This window comes from Cricetulus griseus, chromosome 2, assembly GCF_003668045.3.
Source record: "Cricetulus griseus strain 17A/GY chromosome 2, alternate assembly CriGri-PICRH-1.0, whole genome shotgun sequence".
Lineage (NCBI taxonomy): Eukaryota > Metazoa > Chordata > Mammalia > Rodentia > Cricetidae > Cricetulus > Cricetulus griseus.
The window spans coordinates 138767478-138792406 of NC_048595.1; the positions used below are offsets into that span (position 1 = coordinate 138767478).

Genomic DNA, 24929 nt, shown 5'->3' on the forward strand with positions numbered 1-24929 from the left:
TGTCTTATGAGCTGGACCTGAAAATCCTCCCGGCCTCTTAGCAGGCTGAGGCAGGAAAATCACCACAAATTTGAGGCTAGCATGTTTTAAACCATAGAGGACTATATAGTGAGATCCTGTCTTATAAAACTACACAGACACACAGACACACAGACACACAGACACACACACACACACACAGACACACAGACACACAGACACACACAGACACACACGAGAGAGAGAGAGAGAGAGACAGAGAGAGAGAGAGAGAGAGAGAGAGAGAGAGAGAGAGAGAGAGAGAGAGAAAACAACAGTTTTAGTGTCACTATCCTGCCTCCTTTCCCATAAAGTTCAAGGTAACTTCCTGGAATCTTTCAGAGTGTCAGCTACTCAGTTTGTTGACAGGCTGACAGAGCAAAGGTAGAAGATGAAGTCAGTGTGCAGAGATACAACAAGCCCTCAATTGCTGATGAGTGTTTGCAGAGGAAGACCTTAAAACCTCTGTGACAGCGTGATGGCAGTCGAGGCATGGACTAGACGAGGACCCAGTGCTCTTTGCATTGGAGTGAGAGAAGGTGAAAGCAGGTGGCTGGCTTTCAGTCTGCCTTGAGAGCAGCCATCACCCTCGAGCCTCCCACTGAGTGGATCCAAGAGCATCAGCTTTGTCAACCCCTTAAGAAGTTATTTAACCCCTACTCTCCTCACTTCCTTCATCAGAAAATATGAATCATGGATGCCCTTTTCCTAGGCCATTTGAAGGAAACATGAGTGGCTAGCCATGGTTTTATTCCTAGCACTTGGGAGGCAGAGGCAGTGGCAGGTAGATATATATCTGTGACTTTGAAGTCAACCTGTTATATATAGTGAGTTCCAGGCCAGCCCAGGCTGCATAGTGTGGCCCTGTCTTACACACACACACACACACACACACACACACACACACACACACACACACACACACACACACACACACACACAAATTTAAAAGTAAATCTAAAAATGGTAGTTTTTTAAAGTATCTGTTCTAACATGTCAATTACAAAGTTAAACAGGCCATAGCAACATATTAGATAGCCTATATTTATCTAATAAACTCCTGTTGACATACTTTGGAAATGAAAACGTATCAAATCCTTGAAGCAAGAAAGTGAGGAGTCTTCTTGTCACCCCCACTTTACAGAAGAGAAATTAGGATGCTGAGAGGTAAAGAAGTTGGTTCTGCCAATAAACAGAAGACCCATGTTTCAGAACCTACCCCTAACCCCACCACATCTCTTTTTCTCCTTGCTAAGACATATGTTGACCCATGGTAAAAATTTGGTGAATAATTGAGTGAATGAAATTTCAAAAGACAATGAAATTTCAAAAGACAAAATTATTCGTCAAACACATAACTTAGCTTGGTGTCTTTTCTTCCATCGCCTAATCATTTTAGGAAAAGAGTCAACAGGCCTTCCATAAACCCAATGGAGTAAGTATATCATTGGCTAAAGTTCCCACAGAGGTAAGAAAAAGAGGTGAAAGTGGGACGTGGGAGGGGAACACAGGCTGTGAAACAGTAAGCATGGCCACACTGCACTCCAATGACTTCTCAGTAATGCTGTAACTTAGACCGGGAAGGACTGTGTTCTGGCTTAGAGTGCCACCTACTGAACGACTGCCACCACAGCTACAGAACAAGAGGCTTCGGAAACGCACTAAGATGAGTCAGCCAACCTAACCCCAAATGGCCTTGGAGCTAAAGCTAAATTCTCATCCATACCATCTAGTGATAATTCCTCAGCATGCTTTCTTGGAGAGCGCTGAAGAATCTAGGAAAGATCTTCTCTGCTACAATAGTTTCTGGCTGAACTTCGTGGCCTGTGCAGTGCTACGGTCCATCTCATCTCCTCCAAAACAAAAAACAAAAGCTCAGGTGCTGAGCCTTTATCACGTGCCTCACATACACACTCATTTCACCCTCGTGCATCCAGTTAGTATTTACTGACCCATCTCTCCATGCAAGCATGCCCCTTGACAATGGGGAAATGACCTGACCAAAGGCAGTCATCCAGGTTCCTGCTCCTGGTGAGCTCCTAGGAGGGGAAGGAGGAACACTCGAAGAAAATAAATAAGTGTTGGATGGATTTCAGACAGTAATAAATGCTAGGAGGAAAGTCCAGGGAGGAAAGGAACATCATTTGATGCTATCATTAATCAGGGAAAGAGAACCTACTTCTCCTACCGCAGGCTCCAAGAGGTATTGGGCCTGAAGTCAGTTGATGTCAAATGTGACCGTGACCATCCAGCTAGGGATGACAGTGAGTGAGCAAGTGTGATGCTGGGGACAGAACCCAGGGCCTTGCACACACAAGTGTTCTACCACACACAAGAGTTCTACCACTGAGCCATATTCCTAAACCCTCTAGCAAGGATTTAATTCTCTTCCTTTCTGATCCAAAGCCATCTCTTCCCCTGCCTGAAATTGAACAGGAGTCCAGAAGAGCAGTGCTGAGGTACTAGTTGGCATTGTGCCCATCATTCTCTATTGAGGCAGGCATGGTGGCATACACCTCTAGTCCTAGCCACTGTGTGTGTAGCGTGGGTGGCGGGCAGAGGCAGGCAGATTTCTGTGAGTTTGAGTCCAGCCTGGTTTGCTGAGCCAGTTCCAAGACAGCCTCCAAAGCTACAGAGAAACACTGTCTCAATAAATAAGTAAATAAATTTTAAAAAGCAAAATCTTGTAGCCCAAGTTTCTGTCTCAATGTGCTTTTATTGAATTTTAAAAACTACTACAAGCCATTTGAAAAACTAGCTTACCAGAGACCACAAACTGTCTAGGGCAGGCTCTAGAGTGACTTTTCAAAAGCTTGACTAGAGTGAATAAGGTGGACAGCTCAAGCTGCTAACCTACCCTACATCATGCAGTATTGTCTGTTTGTGTCATAGTATTATCCTTGAGGAAACAGATTTAGAAAATGTCACTAAGACAAAATGGAGCTGCTGCTAAGGCTCCTCCCTGCTAAGGGCTGCCCAGATACGATACATCCTGCATAAAAGTTCTGTGTTTTGTACTGTGGCTTTCCCTTCTACAAGCTATAAATCTTCTACTCTCAGAGTGAGGGTGCCCTGTCTTTGTTTGGTTTGAGATAGGGTCTTTATTTGTAGTCTACATTAGCTTTGAACACATGTCAGTCCTGCCTCCACCCTCCTGTGTTCTGGGATTACTGGTCTTCACCACACCCAGTCCTTGTTCTCATTTTTTTTTTTATGTGGTTTCCCTATCAGTGGTTTTGAGTCAGATCAAGCTAGCATAATGTGAAGATGTGTCAGCACTGGCTCCCCCAATGCCTGATTCAGGCATTCTTGTAAAGTTCTCCGAGTGTCCTGCCACAGCCAAGGGGTTTCCCAGTAATGATAGCTTTTGCTTCTTTGTTATCTTACCTCCCAATTCCTCAATGTGGAATTTGATTGGCAGAAGAGTGATGACAGAGACTTCCCCTAAATCAGTTCATTTACCCAGCCCGAATTTGGGGGAGAACATTCCTAAGCACAGGTAGAATGAAGACAGTCTCAGTGCAGAACTTGATGGCAAGTGGAGCCAGGTGATCAACATCAAGATCAAGGAATAGTTTGAGGAACATCTTGGCATCTTGGATGCATGGCAAGCTGGGAGGAAAGTAAGGTTGTTTTGCGTTTTTTTTTTTTAATTTATTTTTTAAAGTTTTTGTTTTTCAAATCAGGGTTTCTCTGTGTAGTCCTGGCTATCCAGGAACTCCTTTGTAGACCAGGCTAGCCTTGAAATCATAGATCTGCCTGCCTCTGCCTCCTGGAGTGCTGGGATTAAAGGCCATCATCACCTAGATGAGTTGTTTTGCCTTTTACATGGAGAGACTCATTTGAGGAAGAAACTTGGAGGCATGTCAAGTTCGGGGATTCAGGGAACAAACAGTGGATTTCATCGAGGGGTTTAGGAAGCAAGGAGGGATTGGGGCATGGGCCAGCTCTGGCACCCGAGCCCAGCAACAGCATGCCCTGTCCCCTTTATTACTAAATCAGTCCTATTCTGAGCCCGTGTGGTAGTGAAAGCCTGCAATCCCAGCTACTCAGCAGGGCGCAAGAGGACTGCAAATTCAAGGCTATCCTGGGAAACTTCGAGAAACTGTCTCAAAGTGTTTTTTTGTTTTGTTTTGTTTTGTTTAAAAAAAAAAAAGGAAAAAGAGGGTTAGAGACATAGTTTGGTTTTAGAGCATTCCTGCCAAATGTAACCAACTGCATAAAAGAATTAAAAATTACTATATACATAAAATAAAGTCCTATTGTATTTCTCACTTACCTTGAAATCTTAGACACTTGAGCACACACACACACACATACCCTAAAAAAATAAGTAAATGTTTAAAAAATTAAAACCATTTTTCTCTCCATTAGCTCTCTTGGGTCATACCACTCTGTTTCTATCCCTGTTTGTGTCACCTCATAATTCAAAAGAAACAGAGAACGTATCACAAAGTGTCTCCATTTTTACATGTTAGGAACAGCTATTGCCTGAGCTGAAATTACACACTTTCAGGAGAAAAACGGACATCTTTAGCGCACAGTAAAATGAAAAAGGGAAGACCAGAGTTTAAAAATATGCCTTTCCTATTGAAATTCAGATGGTAATGTTTGGACAGGAGGTCAAAGGACAACTTGAAGAAACTGGCCTAACCCTTTCACTATGTGTGTTCTGGGGACGGAACTCAGGTTATCAGGCTGAGCCAGCCCTCGAACTGCCTTTAACTGTGGTAAAGAATAATCTGGGCTTACCTTGATTTGGAGGCTATAAGATCAGGAATGCAGGTGAGAAAAGCAGTGAAAATCATTCCATCATGGGAAGTGGGTGGAAAATTAGAAACAAACTCATCTTAGAGGTCACAGTGGTTTGCAGTACAGAGACAATGCAGCCAGGGAGTCACTTATTTACTTATTATTTTGCATATTCCAGGCTTGCTTCAAATTCCCTTTGTGCCTGGAGATGACCTTGAACTTCCCACCTCCTGTCTCCTCTTCATTAGTGCCAGGATTATAGATATGCACTACCACATCCAGTTTACCTGGTGCTGGCCATCAAACCCAGGGCTTCGTGTACTCAAGGCAAGCGCTCTTCTGACTGAGCCACACCCCCAGCCACAAAGAGGAGGTTCTTTAAGCAGATTCAGGGAGAAGCCCGTGGCTTTCTTTTCAGTCAGAGTCTTAGTCTCGATAGTACTAGCATTTGTGTAAAAATTCAGAAATGAGCCAAGATAAGAAAGGCTTTGGATACTGAATTACAAAATGAAGGGTATAAACAAAAATTCTAGGAAACTAAATGAAGGAGGAATGGAAAATATTTAAATACAATTTAAAAATCTCAAAGGGGTATTTTTATTTTGGTTTATTCTTCTCTCATATATTACATCCCTGCCCAAGTTTTCCCTCCCTTCCCCAGTCTTTCCCCTCCATTTCTCCTCTCCCACAGATCCACTCTCCCTCTGTCTCCCCTCAGAAAAGAGCAGGCCTCTCAGTGGCATCAATCAAACTCAGCATGACATGCTACAATAAGACCAGAGTACATCACATCAAGGCTGGATGAGGCAGCCCAGCAGGAGGAAAAGGGTCCCATAAGTAGGCAAAAGAGTCAGAGACAGCCCCTGTTCCCACTGTTAGGGATCCCACAAGAACACCAAGCTACTAAGCCAGAGCATATGCAGGGGACCTAGGTCAGACCTCTACAGGCTCTCTGATCTCTGTGAGCCCCCATGAGTCCTGGTCAGCTGATTCTATGGGCCATGTTCTTGTGGTGCCCCTGGGCTCTCTGGTTCCTCCAGTCCTCCCTCCCTCCCTCCCTCCAGGACTCCCTGAGCTCCACCTAAAGTTTGGCTGTGAGATGCTCCATCTGGTCCCATCAGTTGCTGGATGAATCTCTCTGGTTCTGATGAGGATTCTGCTAGGCTCCAGGCCCAGAACTCTCTGCAGATAGGACAAACTGTAGATCGAAGGTTTTGTGTCTGGTGTCCCAGTGTCTCCACTTGAGGCCTTGTCTGTTTACAAAAGGTGGCTGGTTCAGGGTCTGTGTCCCCCATTACTAGGAGTATTTGCTAGGGTTACTCTCGTAGATTGCATGGAATTTCCATTGTACTAGGTTTCCACCTTGCCCCTGAAATGCCCCCCAATTCCAGTGGTTTCTCCCATTATTCTCCCCTGACAGCTGATCCCTCCTATTCCCAATCCGACTTGCCCCCATCACACCAGCAAAACCATTCCTTTTTCCCCTTCCCAGAGAGATCCATGAATACCCCTTAAGCCCTTCGTGTCACTTAGTCTCTCTGGGTGTGTGGATTGTAGCATGGTTATTCTGTACTTAACAGCTAATAACCACTTATGAGTGAGTACATACATGTTTGTCTTTCTGGACCTGGGTTACCTCACTCAGAAAAATGTGGAATGCTTCATTAATTTGTGTGCGATCGCTGTGCAGGGGCCATGCTAATCTCTGTGTCATTCCAATTTTAGTATATGTACTGCTGAAGTGCATGCTACTTTATTTTTATTATATTATAATATTTATAATATTTAATAATGTATATTTATAATGTTATGATTAATATTTATTATTATTTATTTTTAGATAGGACTTCATATAGTCCAGGCTAGGTTTAATCTGTCTTTGTAGTCAAGGTTGAATTAGAACTTGTGATCCGCCTGTCTCCATCTCCCAAGTGATTACATGTGTCTATCACTCTACCCAGTTTAGAAAGAGATATTTTTAAGAAGGAAGTAGAAAATGACAAGTAGCATGGCAATACAGAAAATGGGGGGGGGCGGCGTAGTTAAGGAAAGGGTAGAGCCAGGTGTGGTGGCTCATGGCATTAACACTAGTGCTTGGAGGCAGGGGTAGGAGGATCAGGAGCTCAATGTCATTTTCAGCTACATAATAAGTCCAAAGCCAGACTGTCCAATTTGAGACACTATCTCAAAATAGCAAAAACTAAACAAATAACCAAAATGAAAATGGAAAGGTTTGGCGAGGAAAACCATAAAAGTATCAGTAACATGAAGGTGGGGTTTAAATGAGTTCACCAGACCCAAGATAAATGATAAATAGGTATTTAGTAGGGAAGCACTTACACAGATAAGAGTAAATAACTGCCATGGTCCTCCTGCTCCAGAAGATTCAGTCTGCCCTTCCAATGCTCGCCACAACCCAAGAGAGTGAGCCAGCCCCTCCTCTGCCTTACAATGGGTGAGTCTGCACCTGAAACCATGCCCAAAGCATGTGGCTACCACCACAAGTTCACTGACAAGGCAAGATGCCACTACAGTAACATATTGCGATTTAGAGAATACTTTTCAAGCCTGGGGCAGGTGGTTCAGTTGCCTTGCAGTACAAAAGCCCGAGTTCAGCCCTCCAGAACTCACATAAAAATGACAGACATAGTGATATTATGAATCCAGCATTGGGGAGGTGGAGACAGAACAATGCGAGCTTGCTGGCTCCTCAGCCTAGCTGAATCAGTGAACACCAGCAACCAAAAGACCTATCTCAAATGAGACATGATGAGATTTCTGAAGAATGACACCCGAGGTTGTCCTCTAGAAACACACACACACACACACACACACACACACACAGAGAGAGAGAGAGAGAGAGAGAGAGAGAGAGAGAGAGAGAGAGAGAGAGAGAGAGGGAGGGAGGTAGGGGGGAGACAGATGAGACAGACAGAGACAAAGAGAAAAATAAAGAATCATTTTCATTTTCAGGCGGCCTCAGAAGCTTTAGACAGTAAGAACCTACATGTTGAATCTGCAGCAATGTTGCTTTTCTGTCTGAGCTGCGGAAACAGACTAATTGTGGAGGAGGGACAGTGTTGCCATCGCTTTGCCTGCAACATTTGCCCATATGTGCATAATATTACACACAAGGTAACAAACCCAAAGTATCCAAAGCTGAAAGAAATGGATGGTGTGCCTGGTGGAGCAGCTAGCTGCCTGGGAGAATGTGGACTCTACTGCAGAGCCATGTCCAAAATGAGAACATCCCTGTGCCTACTTCAAGCAGCTTCAGACCTGTTCTGCAGATGAGCCAATGACTATCTTCTACAAGTGCTGCAATGCTCAGTGTGGACATCGCTGGAGAGACTAAGGGCAGGACTTACCCAGCTGCAAGCATGAATTTTGTGTGCTGAAGGTCTTTGCTGTATGATAGGAAGCTGACTCTACTGAGGACTAGGGTAAAACAGGCCATCTGCAAGTCAGCAGATAAAAGTCCTTAATGCACAGGGACCTCAGGTCCTTGGGAAATACACATGAGGATATTCACTTGGCTTCAGGTCCTGTTCATTCATCCTTTGTGTTTAGTAGGTAGGTGATATTTCCTTATTACCATTAGTCCTATAAACTTGGATTATAGCCAAAGATAATCTTGAACCTCCTATTCTTCCTTCCTCTGTCTCAAAAGTGTTAGGATGATAGGCATGTGAACCATGTTCATTTTATGCAATGCTGGGGATTGAACTCTGAGCCTCATGCATGCTAGACAAGTACTCTACCAACTGAGCTATTTCTCCAGCCATTTAGTTTTTAAAATAATTTCTATTTATTTCTCTCTAGAGAAATTGTAAAAATACCTATAAAATCACTGAAAAGCACTTTAAAATTCAGGATTGACATGATTCATCTTTTATGATTAACAATTAAACAAACTGTTCTGTGATTTGGATTTTCTGGACGATGATGATAGGAATTTAAAAGTAAACAAAAATATTTTATATTTCCAGCTAGAGAGAATGATCTACAATAAAGCCTGTGCCTAGCATGTGCAAAGGTCTGTGTTTGAACCTCATTCAAAAATCTATTAAAATTTCAATACATTTAGAAAAGTTACAAAAAAGAATCATTTTCAGAGATAAATCCAGGGCTGGAAGGGTGGCCAGGGGGAAGCCAGTGATCTGTACATCCAGGGCTCTGACTCAGCCTCCAGCACCAGAAACCAATAGATCACTTCCTAGCCCACAAAGTTTACAGCTTACTGAACTGTCACCCAGTTTCTCTGTTACCCCATGCCTGCTACCATCCCTGACAGCAAGTATAGTCCTCTGAAGGAGTCTTTCAGGTGACAATGCCCTGGGTTTGTCTCTCAAATTTATAGGTGACAATGCCCTGGATTTGTCTCTCAACTTTTCTCCAATCCTTTCCACCCTTGTGAAAATGCCTCTGAACGTCTGTATCAGTGTGACTGTACAGAAGCCTGTACAGTGAAACCCTGTGAAAGAAAAAGGGAAGCAAACCAGAAGGCAACCGACATCTATCCCTTTGTAGGTCTCTTTCCAAAGAACAATGGTAGTGGACTCCATGTTTGTGTTTGTGTGTGGTGGGGCCTGGCCATGAAGCCAAGACTTGCCTTGAACTCATGACCCTCCTGCCTAAATCTCCTTAGTGATGGGATTACTGGTCAGTCTGAACCAAGACACCTAGCTCAAGATTCCATATTTCTTGACTCTGAATCTCAGGGCCAAGAACAGAACACTGAAGAATCATTTTGCACATAGCCCCAGTTCAAGCTCAGCAACCTAGAAGGAGGCTTTAGGCCAGCAGGGGGCGCTGTGGCACCACCAGTTCCCTGGGAGGGCCTGGAAGGCAGGCAACAGCAGATGGTGCCACTGATTACCAGGGCATTAAGTATTGGCAGGAGTGGAGGGCTGCAGGCTTGATATTAAGAACTACCTGGGGAAGGACTGATTAGACCCTACAAAGGTCAGGGCACAGTTAATAACCATAATTTTTATGCAGCCATAAAGAAATATGAAATCATACTTGCAGGAAAATCGATGTAACCAGAAATCCTCATGCTAAGCAGGAATAAGCCACTCAGAAAGAACTCATGTTTTCTCAAACACAGGACCAAGATTTAAAATTGAATGTGTGTGTGAATATATGTATGCACATATGTTTACAGGTCATAAAACTACACAGAGGACCAGGAATAGAGTCAGATCGTAAGGCAATGGGAAGTAGATGGAGAGATGGCAGAGAGGGTAAGGGGTACATGTAAGAAGAGAGCAGAAGCCTGTACTAGCTGAGGGAAGGAAGGGAACTAATGGAGGAGAGAGGGAAAAATGAAAACATGGCATGCATGAATGAAGACTCCATGGTGAACCCCATTATTTTGTAGTTCACCTAAACAATAACTGGCAAGTTTGGTTCTGAGTGGTTTTGACTGGAAACAGCCTGCCTGAGGTAGAGGCAAGGCTCCTTGGGGGACAGCCCCCATTCTCTTCCAAACGATAGCATAGCCTGAGAATCCAGGGATACCATTTGCATGAGAGTTGGTGATGATCTGATATTACAGATGCTGCTGCCCCATAACGAGGTACCCCAGCTCACCATAGAGTTCCTTCTAGAACTTTCCAGGACATTTCTGAAAGCAACTAAGGGAAAGAATTTTCATTTTCCAGTGATATTTTAGTGTCACACTCATTAAGGGATCGCTGAAGAAGAGGGAGACAGTGCCAGGGTCTTGGGAATTGTTTCCTGGGGTGTCCACCTGCTTGGCCTCTGAGTCCCTGTGTTGTAAATCCTGGGTGATTCCCAGTGTCAGGGGACATATCTCTCTGCTCTCAGTGTTGGCTGTCCTGCTTGCTCACCGGGTACAACTGTAATGGTGAATCTTAGCTAGGTAAGAAGGTAAGATCCACACTGAATAGCAGCAGTACTTTCACAAAGGCTGCGGGCTCTGACGGAATAAACTCGAGGAAGGAGGAAGTCCAGAATGCAGGCATTCTCTCCCACCCCCTGTAATCCAGGTCGACTACATTGTGGTCAGCTCTGTACAGCCCTTGTTGCCACGATGGACTATATAACTCCTAAAACAATGAACCCCGATAAACTCTTCCTCCTTTAAGTTGTATTTTGTCACAATGAAAGGACTAACAGAGCCCCCTGAATAACAGAAGGATAGTGAGTCCTACTGGGGGGTAGGGTAGCCTGGGTAGGACTCAGGGGCTTCCCCAGCAGGCTCCTTTGCATTCTCTAGTCTCCAGGCATGTCTTTGCCTCGACTTGGAGACTGGCTGTCTCTGCTCTGTGGACATGTCACTGAAGATATCTGAACACTTGTATAATTATTTTTTCTTCAGTGCTAGGGTTTAAAGCCAGGCCTCATATGTACCAGATAAGGGCCACCTGCCCAGCCACATGGCCATGTTGAGTTGTGGTTTTAATTTTCCTCCCAACTGGAAAATAAGTACTTCTTCCAGAATAGGAGAGGGTACTGTATCTCTTCAGAGCTGTATCTCTTCAGACAGTCCCACTTTGCTGTGTGGAGTGAATGTCAAAGAAATACTCAATCTTTACAATTGGTTCCTTTGCTGGTTAGATATTAAGGTTAATTGGTGCACGCCTTTAATCCCAGAACTCAGGAGGCAGAGGCAGGTAGATCTCAGTGAGTTGAGGCCAGCCTGGTCTACAGAGTGAGTTCCAGGACAGACAGGGTTACACAGAGAAGCCCTGTCTCAAAAAAGTTTTAAAAACTCAAACAAACATGAAACTTCTCAAGTAATAGTGGTGACCACCCCACCTACTTCTGGGAAGGCTTTGAAATCATCCAATCCTACAGGTGACTCTGATTCATGTAGCAGAAAAGCAAACTTCAAAGGAAAATGAAAGCAGTATGTGTACAGGTAGACAGGCCGAGAACTGTCCAGAGAGGACAGAATGTGTCAAGAGGCAAAGGATAAAGGGGATGATTCCAAGGGTGGAGGCCAGGCCTGCAGGATCTGCAGATCAGGCTGCGTCATCTGTTAAGGAGCTGTTGATCAAATCCTAACAGTGATGTACTTCACACTCTCAGGATAGGACACTCCCACCTTGTTAGTCATCCTTACTTTTAGGTGGAACTAGGTTAGGAGGTTCTCTCAGCTCCCACCGTCCCCATGCTTCCCTCACCCACCCACCCCTTCTGTGGTCCTGGAGACTGAAACTAAGGCTCTGGGCCTGCCAGGCCAGCACTCGACAACCAAGCCATATTCATAATCCATAACCCAATATTTGATTCCTAGATATTTAGTGAAGAGAAATGAAAACATTAGTCCACAAAAACTCCTATACAGGGCTGGGGGTGTAACACAGAGGGAAAGCATCTCCCTAGTGTGTGCAAAGCCATGGGTTCAATCCCTGGCACTGCCCAAACAAATGAAACAAAACCACAGGGGGCATTGCTTATCACAGTCCCAAAGGAAAATAGAAACAGCCAAGACATTCACCAACTGAATAAATAAATAAATTATGGCATATCCAGGCAACAAATTATTATTATGCAATGAAAGTGGATGATACATACTAAATGTTCTGATATATATTAAAATGTGAGCACATTAATTTTTTGTTTGTTTGTTTGTTTGGGTTTTAGAGACGGGGTTTTTCTCTCTCAGCTTTGGAACCTGTCCTGGAACTCTCTCTGTAGACCAGGCTGACCTTGAACTCACAGAGATCCGCCTCCCGGGTGATGAGACTAAAGGCGTACACCACCACTCCTCGCAACATGTACCACATTTTATATGATTCCATGCATATGGAAAATCCAGAATAGTAACTTACAGAGGTCAAGTAGATTCATGGGTGAGCTCTGGGTTCAGGTGAGACCTTGCCTCGGTATATAAGGTTGGAGAGGGCTGAAGGGATGTACTCATGCAAGAACACATACAAAAAAGGAAAAAGAAAGACAAACAAGAAACAAAGCCTGGTGTGCTATGCCAGAACTCGATCCCGGTGGAAGGTGAAAGCTGCCACCTCTCTAATGCCCAGGTGCAAGGAGAGACCTGTACCAAGGGAATAAGGCAGAGTGATGGAGCAGGACACCGGCCGCCCTCCTCTGGCCTCATGTGCTCACAGTGCTCTCGCACCCGCAGCTCCACACTAAATAAATAAAGTTATTTTAATATGATGTAAAAACGAGAGCTAAAGGTGTACCTCAGGGTTAGGTAGACTTCTTGTCTGCCATGAATGAGGCCCTGGGTTCAATTCTCACCGTTGTCAGAAGAAACCAGATCACGGCCAAGAGTGGAGTAGTGAAGGGCTGCAACCTGAGGCCTTGATTTGTCCAGATTACAAGGAAGAACCACTGTGTGGTGGGTGCCATATAGAGGACATATGGCAGGTGCTTCCTCCAGCCCCTGGGAAGAGGAGGAAGAGTCAGGAGCAGATTGGGGTGGAGGAACGAGGTTTTAGGGAGGGCTTAATGGGGAAGGAAAAGAATCTGTGAACAGCAGCCGACCTTCTGGCCCTCTTCTGGAACCAGCCTGGCCCTCTTCAGGCCAGCCTGTTGCATCGAGGACACCTACTCCACAGCCAAGGGTGTGGGCTGTACGACACTGGCTTCCATTTGAGGCACCAATGGCTCCCAAGCAGCAGGGAGCGCTGTCCACTTGTGGGTTTGGACTGAACTGCATAGGGAGCCTTAGCTGGGGGTGGGGGGTGGGGGGTGAGGGGTGGGGTGCTGCGAGACTCAAAGCCATTAGTACTGGTAAAAACGTGCTCTGATTTGGGAACCCCAAGGCCACATTCTTGGAATAGTATGTATGCCATGTATTAGAATAAATGTCAGCTTCTACAGCCTTGCTAATTTCTAGAAGGATGATTCGCACAGCCTGAGCACTGGCGACAGCCATTGTTTACAAATGTCTCCCAGGCATGATGGGGCTTACAGACGTGAACTAAGGGCCACATGTAGTTAGGCTGGTAGAATACTTTCCGAACATGCATGAAACCCTGGCTTGATTCCCTAGGATCCGTTCTGGATCGGTGGCACACTTGGGAGGTAGAGGCTGGAGAATCTGATGTTCAAGGTCCTGTTTGCTAAACAGTAAGCTCAAGACTAGGGACAGTGTCCCTCCCACGAAATAAAGACGAAAGTATCTGACTGGTGAAGGAGGACATAAAGTTGTTTTTCTAGTTTCAGCTTTTTTTTTTTTCTTTTTGTGTTTGTGCTTTGGATGCATCCATACAAATGTGATTGACAGTGAAAGTGTACAACTGTAGGTGAAGCTCCATGGCTCCATGGTCATTCTAATTGTTCAGAAGTTCACTGATGTGCATAGACTTGGGGACTGGGCAAGTATTTGAGTGGCTGGCCACCTTCATCTGACCATGTGAGGATTTTATTTGTGAGCTCACTACAGTAAAGTGATTTCAGTTTTTATTTTTTAAAAAGAAAGACAGCTACATGAGACCCTGTCTAAAAAACAAACAAACAAAAACAAAACAAAAAGCCAGAGAAGGTAATACGTATCTAGATAAGTTTATAAGGGAGAGGAAGAACAGAAGACAGCATAGAATACTTGACTCAGAGCTGTTGCTCAGTTAGTGCTTGCCTAACATGCACAACGCTGTGGGGTTGACCCTTCTCACCCCCCTTCCCCCCTGCCCTCTCCCCCCCACACCTCGAAATGTGGTGTGGTGAGCTCAACACTTGGGAAGTGGAGATAGCACAAGAGGATCTGAAGTTCAAAGTCACCTTGGACTACATGAGACTCTAGGGGAAAAAAGGCATGAGCTCATGGAAAGTGAAAGGCTGAAGTATTGAGGGCTTCTCTAAATGAAAGGTCTATTTTCAGTAAGTTGAGTAGGCAGGGTAGAGGACCAGCAGCAGCCACATGGAATTCAATCTATAGTTAGAAGAGTTGTGTACACATTAATCTTTTCACTTGCTTGCTTGCTTTCAACACCCCCCTACGCCGTGTTGTCTCTCAGTGTGTGTGTGTGTGTGTGTGTGTGTGTGTGTGTGTGTGTGTGTGTATCTGTGTGGGTGTATGTATGTGTGTGTCTTTGTGTGTGTGTGTCTTTGTTTCCATGTGGGTGTGTATGTGTCTTTGTATGAAGTGTATCTTTGTGCGCGCGTGTGTGTGAGTGTGTGTGTGTGTGTGTTTTATATGTGTGACTTTGTCTCCATATGGGTGTGAATGTGTATCTTTGTCTCTGTGTGTGTATGTGTGTCTTTGTCTGTGTGTCTATGTGTTTGTGTCTTTGTCTCTGTGTGGGTGTGTGTTTCTTTATTTTTAGGGCAGGTTCTCAACCAGACTGATTTTAAGCCCTTGAGTGTTTAATCTTTCTGCCTCAGCCTCCCTAAGCCAGGATTACAGACATGTAACACCATAACACAGAGACACATAATATGGCCACCTAGAACTTTTATATGCACCCCTACAGTGTGCAATCTCATTTAATTCCATGGGCATTCAACAACTCAAAACCAGAGTTTCTGTGACCATCACCATTTTCCCCTTGGTTCTGAGGCAGAGTTTCATGGAGCCTACCTGAGGCTAGTCTTGAATTCCTGAGCCTACTGCCTCCATTTGCCAAGTGCTGGCATCACAAGCATGAGGCTCTGCACCGAGCCATCACCGTGTTAAAGCAGGAGTGCGAGACTCAAAGCAATATAAGTACTTGCCCAGAGCGAAGCAGGAATCCCTTTCTTCCCCTCCCCCTCCTCCTTCTCTCCTCCCCTTCCTCCCCCTCCTCCTTTGTACATGAGTTTGAAGCTAGGTCTTTGGGTATGCTGGGCTAGCACTCTCCACTGAGCTACACTACCCAGGAATGTAATTTTCATGTCCATGCTTACATTTATTCTGTTAGTTCTTCCTTCTGTTGATCTTTCTCGTTGTTTTCAAAATCACAAAATGGACATAAACATGGCTGCTTTGCCATTACATTGGTTAGCTAGACATTGCTTGTTTATAAATGCAGTTAAAAATCCTTTGAGTGAAAGTACTCTATGGCTTAGTGATAAAAAGCAAACTCTAAGCATGCCTTTGTTTTGCCACCAGTGCCTTCACACCAGCCCACACATTTAAATACCTCCTTCCTCCACTTCCTTCAAGTCTTTGTTTTAATAGTTTTTTTTTTTTTTTTTTTTTGTGGAAGGCTTCTTTAATTACTTTGCTCAAAATTTATCTCTTTCTAAAATGTTAATTCAAAAGTAAGAAAAATTCCAGCACAAAGAATGACTTTATGAGGCCAGAAACAAATATAGATGGGCAACCAAAGCCAAAAGCTGGCTCCTGGTACACATAGGTACTGACACACAGTGCTCACATCACTGTCCGGGGACAGGCAGATGCTGAAATGCCCTCGGTGAGCGGCTCTCAACCTGTGAGTCGAGACCCCTTTGACCAACTTCTAGCTCCAAAAATATTTACATTACAATTAGTGACAGTAGCCAAATTGCAGCTATGAAGTACCAATGAAAATAATTTTATGATGGGGGTCACTATAACATGAGCAACTGTATTAAAGGGTCTCAGCATTAGGAAGGTTGAGAACCACTGCTCTCTGTCATCACCCTTGACAGGAAGGCGGCTCACCGTAAAGCGGACCTACTGTTGTGGTTATCAATCATTCTCAGTTTGACAGAATGTGGAAGCAGCCTACAGCTGTGCATTTGAGGTGTGTTCCAGAGAGTTTTAGCTGAGAGGAAATATTTGCCTCCATAGTGGGTGGTGTCTTCCAACTGGTAGCCCAAACACAGGAGGTCTGAGGCAAAGCTGTGTCACCTGCCTGCCTTCCCTTGCTCCTAAGTGTCTACTTCTGCTGCTGTTGAAGAGACCAACACTGTCTTCCACTATGATTGAGCCCCTGCTTTCTGGACTTCTAACAGGGACAGAACAACAGCTCTCCATAAATCGTCCAACCTTTGGCAGCAGAGTGAGGGTAGTCATGGACCAAGCAGCTAGCAGAATGCAAACTGCCACTGATGGACACCCCAGGCCATATCCAGCAAGTCAATCTAATAAATCCTCTGTAGTAATACACGTTATTGGTCTTGTTTCACTAGAGCATCCTGCTTAACTCACCTACCATCAAATACTGCCACCCAAATTGCCTTCAGTTCTAAATGGTCTGAGGTTTCCATTATGGAAACACACACACACACACACACACACACACACACACACACACACACACACACACACACACACCTGCTTTACTTTCTCAATAACAATTTCACACTCTGGTCATTATGAATCTCATTACTTAGATGACTGCTCATTTTTTTTCTATTAAAGTTTGTCCTACTAGGATTTTTTGTGTGTATTTTATTTACTGGGCATCCTTTTAAATCCCTATCTTGAGCTGGAGAGATAGTTCAGTGGTTAAGTGCACTGGCTGCTCTTCCAGAGGACCAGGGTTCAATTCCCAGCATCCACATGGCAGCTCATAACATGGCAGATCCAGTCCCAGTTGATCTGGTACCCACACACAGACATGTATGCAGGCAAAACATCAATGCACATAAAAAGAAATAAACCTTAAAAAAAATATGAACTTTGCACCACACAACTCACAAGAGAAACCCACTCAACTGTAATAGAGGATAATTGCACAGTCCTTATTTCATGTTGATAGTTTTGAAAATATCATACTTTGTAAGCAAGTTTTTGGCTTGTGTATGAGGTGTGCATGCATATTGACATGTTCATGTGAACACATGTGTGTGTGTCTTCCTCCATTGCTCTCCACTTTATTGTTGAGACAGGATCTCTTACTGACACTGGAACTCATTAAGTCCACCTAGTCTAGCTAGTCTGACTGACTCAGGGATCCTGGCTGTCTCCCCAGGGCAGGGGTGACAGGTAACTGCTACACCTGCCTGGCTTGTATTTGGGTGTTGAGGATCCAGACTCGAGTTCTCACACCTGCCTGGTGAGCTCTTCACCTGGTGAGTTGTCTTTCCAGTCCCTTGAAAGACAATTTTTATCTGATACATAAAAAATTTAGTAGCTTTTACTCATTGTTGCTGAGTTACTTTAAGACAGTTCTCTGGAGGTCAGAACTGTAAAAGCTATCATGTGATGAAGCTGTTACCAAGGTAACCATCTTAATTAGCAGTTCAGCATTCAAAATCATGGAACTCATCCAAGGGTAAATTTTTTAAATCTATTTTTTCTCTTCGTTTCTTTCTTTTTTTTCATTCTTTTTTTTTTTAAAATAGTGTAGCCCAGGCACCCATGGAACTTAGCAAAGTACTCCAGGCTAGTCTTAAACTCAGGACAATCCTCCTGCCTCATCCTGCCTCAATGCTGGGACTACAGATGTGTTCCATCACATCTGGCCACACATTCTAAACCCCAGCAGTCACTGTTTTAAAATGTATGGCCTCTGCATTGAGTTCAGGACAGTGTGTGGAGCATGATCATGGCCCTGGTTTCGCTTCTCAGCACCACAGCAGAAAGTGCATAAAGTGACTCTTATGTCATAGGGAAGGGTCAACTGCCTCAAATCTCACTTCTTACTAAAACGTCTACTCACACTTTAAGGCTTGGATTTTGTGAAGTACTCTTGAAAATGTGCTTCACCCAATGACTGTTAGATTAGTACAAAGAGAGACTTTGGAGTCTGGCAGAGAAACAGATGGTCTGGTCTGAGAAGACCACAGCACTCAAGAAGTTGAGCAGAAGGATCACTATGAATTCAAGGTTAGTTTGGGCTACTGAGTGAGACTGGATCACACACATATTCACACACACACACACACACACACACAGAGAGAGAGAGAGAGAGAGAGAGAGAGAGAGAGAGAGAGAGAGAGAGAGAGAGCAAAACTATAAAGAGTTGAAAAACAAAACGAAACTCAAGAAAATTGCCCAAATACCTGGAATTCACTCTGTAGTCCACGCTTGCCTTGACCTTCCAATCTTCCTGCTTTGAGTTCCTGAGCATCTGTAATGACAGGCCTGACCCCCGTGTCCAGCTGCAACTTTGAGTACACTGTAGATATTGAACAAAAGTCCCAAATTAATAAACTTTGATTAAGAAAATCAAAACACTGTACTGTGTATGGTGCATGGGATGCTTTTCTAATTAGTCTAAGTGATAGGAATGGATCCATGGATGAATCTATAAACAGCTGGTGCATCAGGAAATGTGAAAGAGAGAGGCCGTGACACAGGCTCTCTGAGGCTCCCTAGATGGTGTTCAAGAAAACAGATGTGTCATTCCTCAGCTGCCACCACCTCCTGAATGCATTATGGCAATGACTTCTCAAGGGTCTTCACATTTTCAGCCTTGTCTTTTACAGTTGTCTGTGTGGTATTTTGAATGATAATGGTCCCCATAGGCTCATTTGTTTGAATGCCTGGTCCCCCCAGTTGGTGGAACTGTTTGGGAAGGATTAGGAGGTGTGGCCTTTTTGGAGGAGGAGGAGGTGTGTCACTGGGAGCGGGTGTTGAGGTTTCAAAAGCCCATACCAGTCCCAGTCTCTCTCTCTCTCTCTCTCTCTCTCTCTCTCTCTCTCTCTCTCTCTCTCTCTCTCTCTCTGCATGGAGCTTATGGATCAAGTCGCAAGCTCCCAGAAGTTCCTGCTTCGATGCCTTTTTCTCCACCACCACCAACTTTAACTCTTTGAAACTGTAAGCCTGAATTAAACAAATTTACAAGTTGCCTTGGTCATGGTAACTTGTCATGTCTTGTCAAATTTACAAGACACCTTGGTCATGGTGTCTTATCACAGCAATGGAAAAGTAATTTGGACATCCTGCTATAGCAATACCACCAGAGTGTTTTCAGAAAAGTAGCCTTGTCACCAAATTCGGGTAAAACTTTCTAGTGCTGGCAGGACAAGGTTCAGACCTTTCACTGTTTCCCTTCCTTCCCTCCTTCCTTGCTTCCTTCTTCCCTTTCTTTCTCCCTTCCTTTCCTCCTTTCTTCCTTGCTTGCTCCCTTCCTCCCTTCCTCTCAGATGTCAGGCTCTGCCTTCTCCACCACCATCCCTTGGCTTGCTGCAGGAAGTTGACAAGCAACTTGTGCTGTGGCCATGCAGCCCCCAGGGAGTGCTCTTCCTCTCCACCTTGGCTTTTCATGGTTCTCCTAGCAACTGCAGGATAACTGCCTTAGTGACTTTGGGCAGGTAGGCTAGGTTACTTGTATGGAATCTCTCCCATCCCCACCTGTAGGAGCCAGAAGCTCCCTTTGTATTACAGACCAAGGGCTCACTCACTCTTGGCTCCTTAGGACCCCACTGTCCTGTCTGCATGGCAATGCCATAACATCCAAAAAAGCTCATCTCAAGGAAAATAAATTTTAGTTTCTTTTCTTTTTTTTTTATTTATTATGTAGACAACAGTCTGCTTCCATGTATATCTGCACACCAGTAGAGGGCACCAGATCTCATAATGGATGGTTGTGAGCCACCATGTGGTTGCTGGGAATTGAACTCAGGACCCCTGGAAGAGCAGCTGGTGCTCTTAACCTCTGAGCAATCTCTCCAGCCCCCTTTGTTTCTTTTCTATGAACCAGAATTCCTTTATATAGAATTCTCCCTTCCCTTTTCCCTTTCTTCTGTTTTTGCAGGGCTGGAAATGGAACTCATGGCTTTGTGTATGCTAGCCTAGTGTTCTACCATTAGCTACATTCCAGCCCTAGGGCCATTTTATTTTGTTGATTTGTTGTTGTTGTTTTGAGACCTTATTGATGGGGGAAGTACTTCTGGATATGCTTATCTTATTGTTGAATAAAGTTCTGTTTGGCCAATGAGGCAGCAAGTTAGGCAGGACTAGGAGTCAAAAGGGATTCTGGGAAATGTAGTAGAGAAGTGGTGATCCAGGCAGGAACTGACATAACAAGGAGACTCATATTTAAGCAAGGAGAAACAGGAAGTGTCTTCTTTTCCCCTTCACATCCTCCAGCAGTGCCATGTGAGCCACCGGCAAGAGAGGGTGCCAGTGGAAGGCATCCTCTATAAGATAAGTCTTATAAAATATATAAATTTATGATAATTAAGACTGAGCTAACAGTTGAGAAATCCTAGTCATTGGCCAAGCAGCATTTGAACCTAATACAAGTTTCTGTGTATTAATTTGGGCCTGTCAGGCGGGCGGCTGGCGTAAAGCTTACACATGGCGGTGGGGCTCGGCAGCTTTTGGCAGAAAGATTTATCGTAACACCTTACTCTATAGCCTAGACTGGCTGGAACATGAAATCCTCATACAACAGCCTTCCAAGTGCTAGGATTATAGGTACAAGCCATACACCTGGCTTCTTAGAGCCACTTTACAGCAGTTCTAGCCAAGACTCTGTATTGAGAATATCAGATGATAGCCTCTTGTGGTGCATGCCCATGGTCCTAGCTGCTTAGAAGACTGAAGCAGGGGAAGCCCTTGATCATGATCCTACAAATTCAAGATGAGGGGGTGGGGGGTAGATCCCATTTCAAAAATGTTGGGGAAGGCTGGGAAGATTTGCATCAAAATGTGAAGACCCTGATATGACCCTCAGCATTCACATTTAAGAAGGAGAAGGAAGAAGAGGAAGGAGGGGAAGAGGATGGAGAGGAAGAAGAGGAGAAGGACACGGAGGAGGAGCAGGAAGCAGCAGCAGTCAGATGCTGTGGTCCATGCCTCACACCTGTAATCTCAGAGGTGGGGAGACAGACACAGAAGGGTCCCTGAGCTTGCTTGGGCAGCCAGTCCAGTCAAATCCCTGAGCTCCACAATCAGAAGAGACCCTCAGAAACTAAAGAAAACAAGGTAAGAGGAATTAATGACAAGACCTGATATTGACCTCTGACTTCCACACATGTGCATATACATATGAACATGTGTGCTTGTATACGCATGTGCACACACACACACACACACACACACACACACACACACACACACAGAGAGAGAGAGAGAGAGAGAGAGAGAGAGAAAGAGAAAGAGAGAGAAAGACAGAGAGTGCAAGCAAGTATCTGTAATCCCAGGACTGAGGAAACTGAGGCAGAAAAATTGCTGCAAGTCTGAGGCTAGCCAGGGCTCTATAGTGAGTCACAGGTTAGTATAGGCTATAGAATTGTACCTGGTTTAACAAAGCAAACCAGATGGACAGTAGTGGCGCATGCCTTTAATCCCAGCACCTGGAAAGCAGAGGCAGATGATCTCTATGCGTTTGAGGCCAGCCTGGTCTACAAGAAACCCTATCTCAAAAACAAAAAATTTAAAAAACAAACAAATGAAATAGATATTAAAACCCTGGCTTTTAATGGAGCCTTCATACACACCCTAGACTGGAGTGCTATTATGGGCTGACATTTCTCTTAACATAAACTCTGTAAAATGGACTCCAAGGGAGATTAATGAGAGAACCTGCTACATGAAACTGATATTTATAACCTGATGGAAGTCAAACAAGCATTTATCAGAAACAATCAAAATGGAAACACTGGGGATAAGAGCAGCTGGGCTTCTTTCTAGCAACGATTAGCAGGCAGGCCAGGTATCTGGCCACGCTGCACTTTCTTTTTCTTCTTAAACTAAAATATAATTACATAGTTCCCCCCATCCTTTCCAGTCCTCCCATGTACCCCCACCCCTTGTTCCGTGTTGAAATCATAGCCTCTTCTTTCTCTTCAGTTGTTATTGGTACTTATACAAAGACACAGACACAAACACACACACACACACACACACACACACACACACACACACACAAATACAGACACACAGGGACACACATAGTCACAGACACACAAGCATATACACACTATAAAGGCTGATGTTTAGAATATAAGTCTGGGCCAGGCTGATAGAGAGCTATAAAGAATAATAAGATCCTATGTCTAACAGGACAGAAGCCTCATGAACCAGCAGGGTCGGGAGTGATGTCAGGTTTGAGAACTTCTGTTTGGAGGAGAAACTGATCTCAGGTTTGGGATCCACAAGGGGTTGCCCTTGGAACAAGCACAACCCAGTGGCAAGTCCTTGAACCTAGCTCAAGGACACCTTAAAGCTGATTCAGTGCACATATCTGTAAGTGAAGCTGGCCCAGAGGAAAGGGCCTACAGTAGCCTGTATAGTCACTGTGCAAGTAGAACCAACAGCAACAGGAGTGGGGCAGGGTCTGGGCCACGTCTCTGGAGGTTCTTGGGTTTCTGTAGGCCTCAGAGGCACACTCCAGCCACAATAGCACAGTGATTTCAGAGCAGTGAGCTCTGGGTGCAGCTGCTGCAATGTGGCCCAGTTCAAGCATGCTTGCGATCCAATTCACTGAGAAGGCAAGCTAATTCAAGTGTGCTTATGGAATACAAGACTAATTCTTTTGGGTATCTGTGTGCACCATGGAGAGAAATAAAGGAGCAGACTCTCAAAGGGACAACTTTCCAAATATTTTCCCATCTTGGCACACATTAATATCCAAGCATGGTGATTCACACCTGTGATCCCATTACTTTGTTGCCAAAGGCAGGAGGATCAGGAGTTCAAGGCCATCCTCTGCTACATAGCAAGTTTGAAGTTAGCCTTGGCTATATGAGACTCTGTCTCAAGACAACAACAACCAGATGGTGGTGGCACATACTTTTAATCCTAGCACTCAGGAGGCAGAGGCAGAGGCAGAGGCAGAGGCAGAGGCAGAGGCAGAGGCAGAGGCAGAGGCAGAGGCAGAGGCAGAGGCAGATGGATCTCTGTGAGTTCAAGGTCAACCTGGTCTACAGAGCAAGTTCTAGGACAGCCAGGGCTATTACACAGAGAAACCCTGTCTCAAAAAACCAACCAACCAAAAGAACAAGAACAAATATACCACCCACTCTCCACAACATACTTAAACAAACTGAAGAGTCATAGCCAGAAACCACCATGTTGGAAGCACAGTATGATCAATCCATCATAGACAGACAGACTCAGTATTGAAATGAAGTTAACCCACCCAGGGCACATCCATAGTGAGAGAGTTCTGAAGTCATTTATGGTGAAACAATTTTTAAAAATTATTTATTTGTATTTTATGTGCATTGCTCTTTTGCCTGCATGTGTGTCTGTGTGTGGGCGTCAGATCACATGGAAGTAGAGTTATAGGCATTTGTAAGCTGCCATGTGGGTGCTAGGAACTGAATCAGGGTCCTCTGGAAGACCAGACAGTGCTCCCAACTGCTGATCCATCTCTCCAGGCCCTGGCAGAACAATTTTTAAAAACCAAGGACATTTTCAGTAAAGTCTATATCCTAAAATTTGTCTGAATTTTTTCTTTAGAAACTCTATTCACATCGGACACAGAGTCCACAACTGTAATTCCAGTACTGTGCAGGTTGAGGCAAGAGGCTCACAAGTTTAAGGCCAGTCTGAGAGAAACTCTGTCTCACTGTATACAAATAACAAAGAAAAACAAAAACCCCTCAAAAGAGGGGAAATGTCTATAACCTGGTCCCAGTGTTGTGCCTAAATTCTGAACCCCCAAATCACCAAGAAACCCATTCCAATGCAAAAGCAAAGAGTCTTTTATTGTTGTTTAATGAGCTAACTTCATTTACTTGGGCCCTTCAACAGTTGGCTGGTGTTGAGAAGGACCTGGAGAAACCGAGAGGCAGGGAGCTTATTGGGAAGTGTAAGGGGAGTGTCTAGGGATATGCAAGTCTCAGGATTGGTGCACTTCCGGGATTGGGTAACCTGTCCTGTGTTGATTGGTCAACTGATTGTTATGGCCTATAGGCTCTCCCAGGGAGGTTGCTATGTTCTGCAAGTCACTTTAACACCACTTTAATGTAAAGTGCTGTGAATCACCTCAGCTAACTTCTGACTGGTTCCTCGCCACATGGGTATTTGATCTCCTAATGACTGGGAAGAGGGGTAAGGTCAGGCAAGCACATGTTGAGTGTTTTCTGCAGCCTGTCATGGCTGCTAAAGCAGGGGTCTGGTCCCTTCACCAGCCTTCCATGTCCCTATGTATCTAAGATAGCTCGTGGCTGAGGGTCCCCCACCTCTCTTTCCTGCACCCTTGTCCAGCCATTCCAAATAGCCAGATTCAGCATCCAGCAACAGAAAAGACTCAACTGTCAAAAAACGGTAGACCTGCTAAGTCTCTGACAGCCTCTCCGTAAGCCAGCTTCTCTGTGGATGCTAAGGTATGATGAAAGAGTTGGCATGTGATCTAAGAATCCCATGACTCACTCACTAAAGGTCAAATTAGCTGCTGACACGGTGGCTG

The 24929-nt window shown here is 44.6% G+C and overlaps 2 pseudogenes; one reads left to right on the forward strand and one right to left on the reverse strand.

Moving 5' to 3' along the window:
* Window positions 1-6415: 6415 nt before the first annotated feature.
* On the reverse strand, window positions 6416-6515 carry LOC113833807 (annotated as a pseudogene).
* Window positions 6516-7794: 1279 nt separating this feature from the next.
* On the forward strand, window positions 7795-8222 carry LOC100751952 (annotated as a pseudogene).
* Window positions 8223-24929: the final 16707 nt, after the last annotated feature.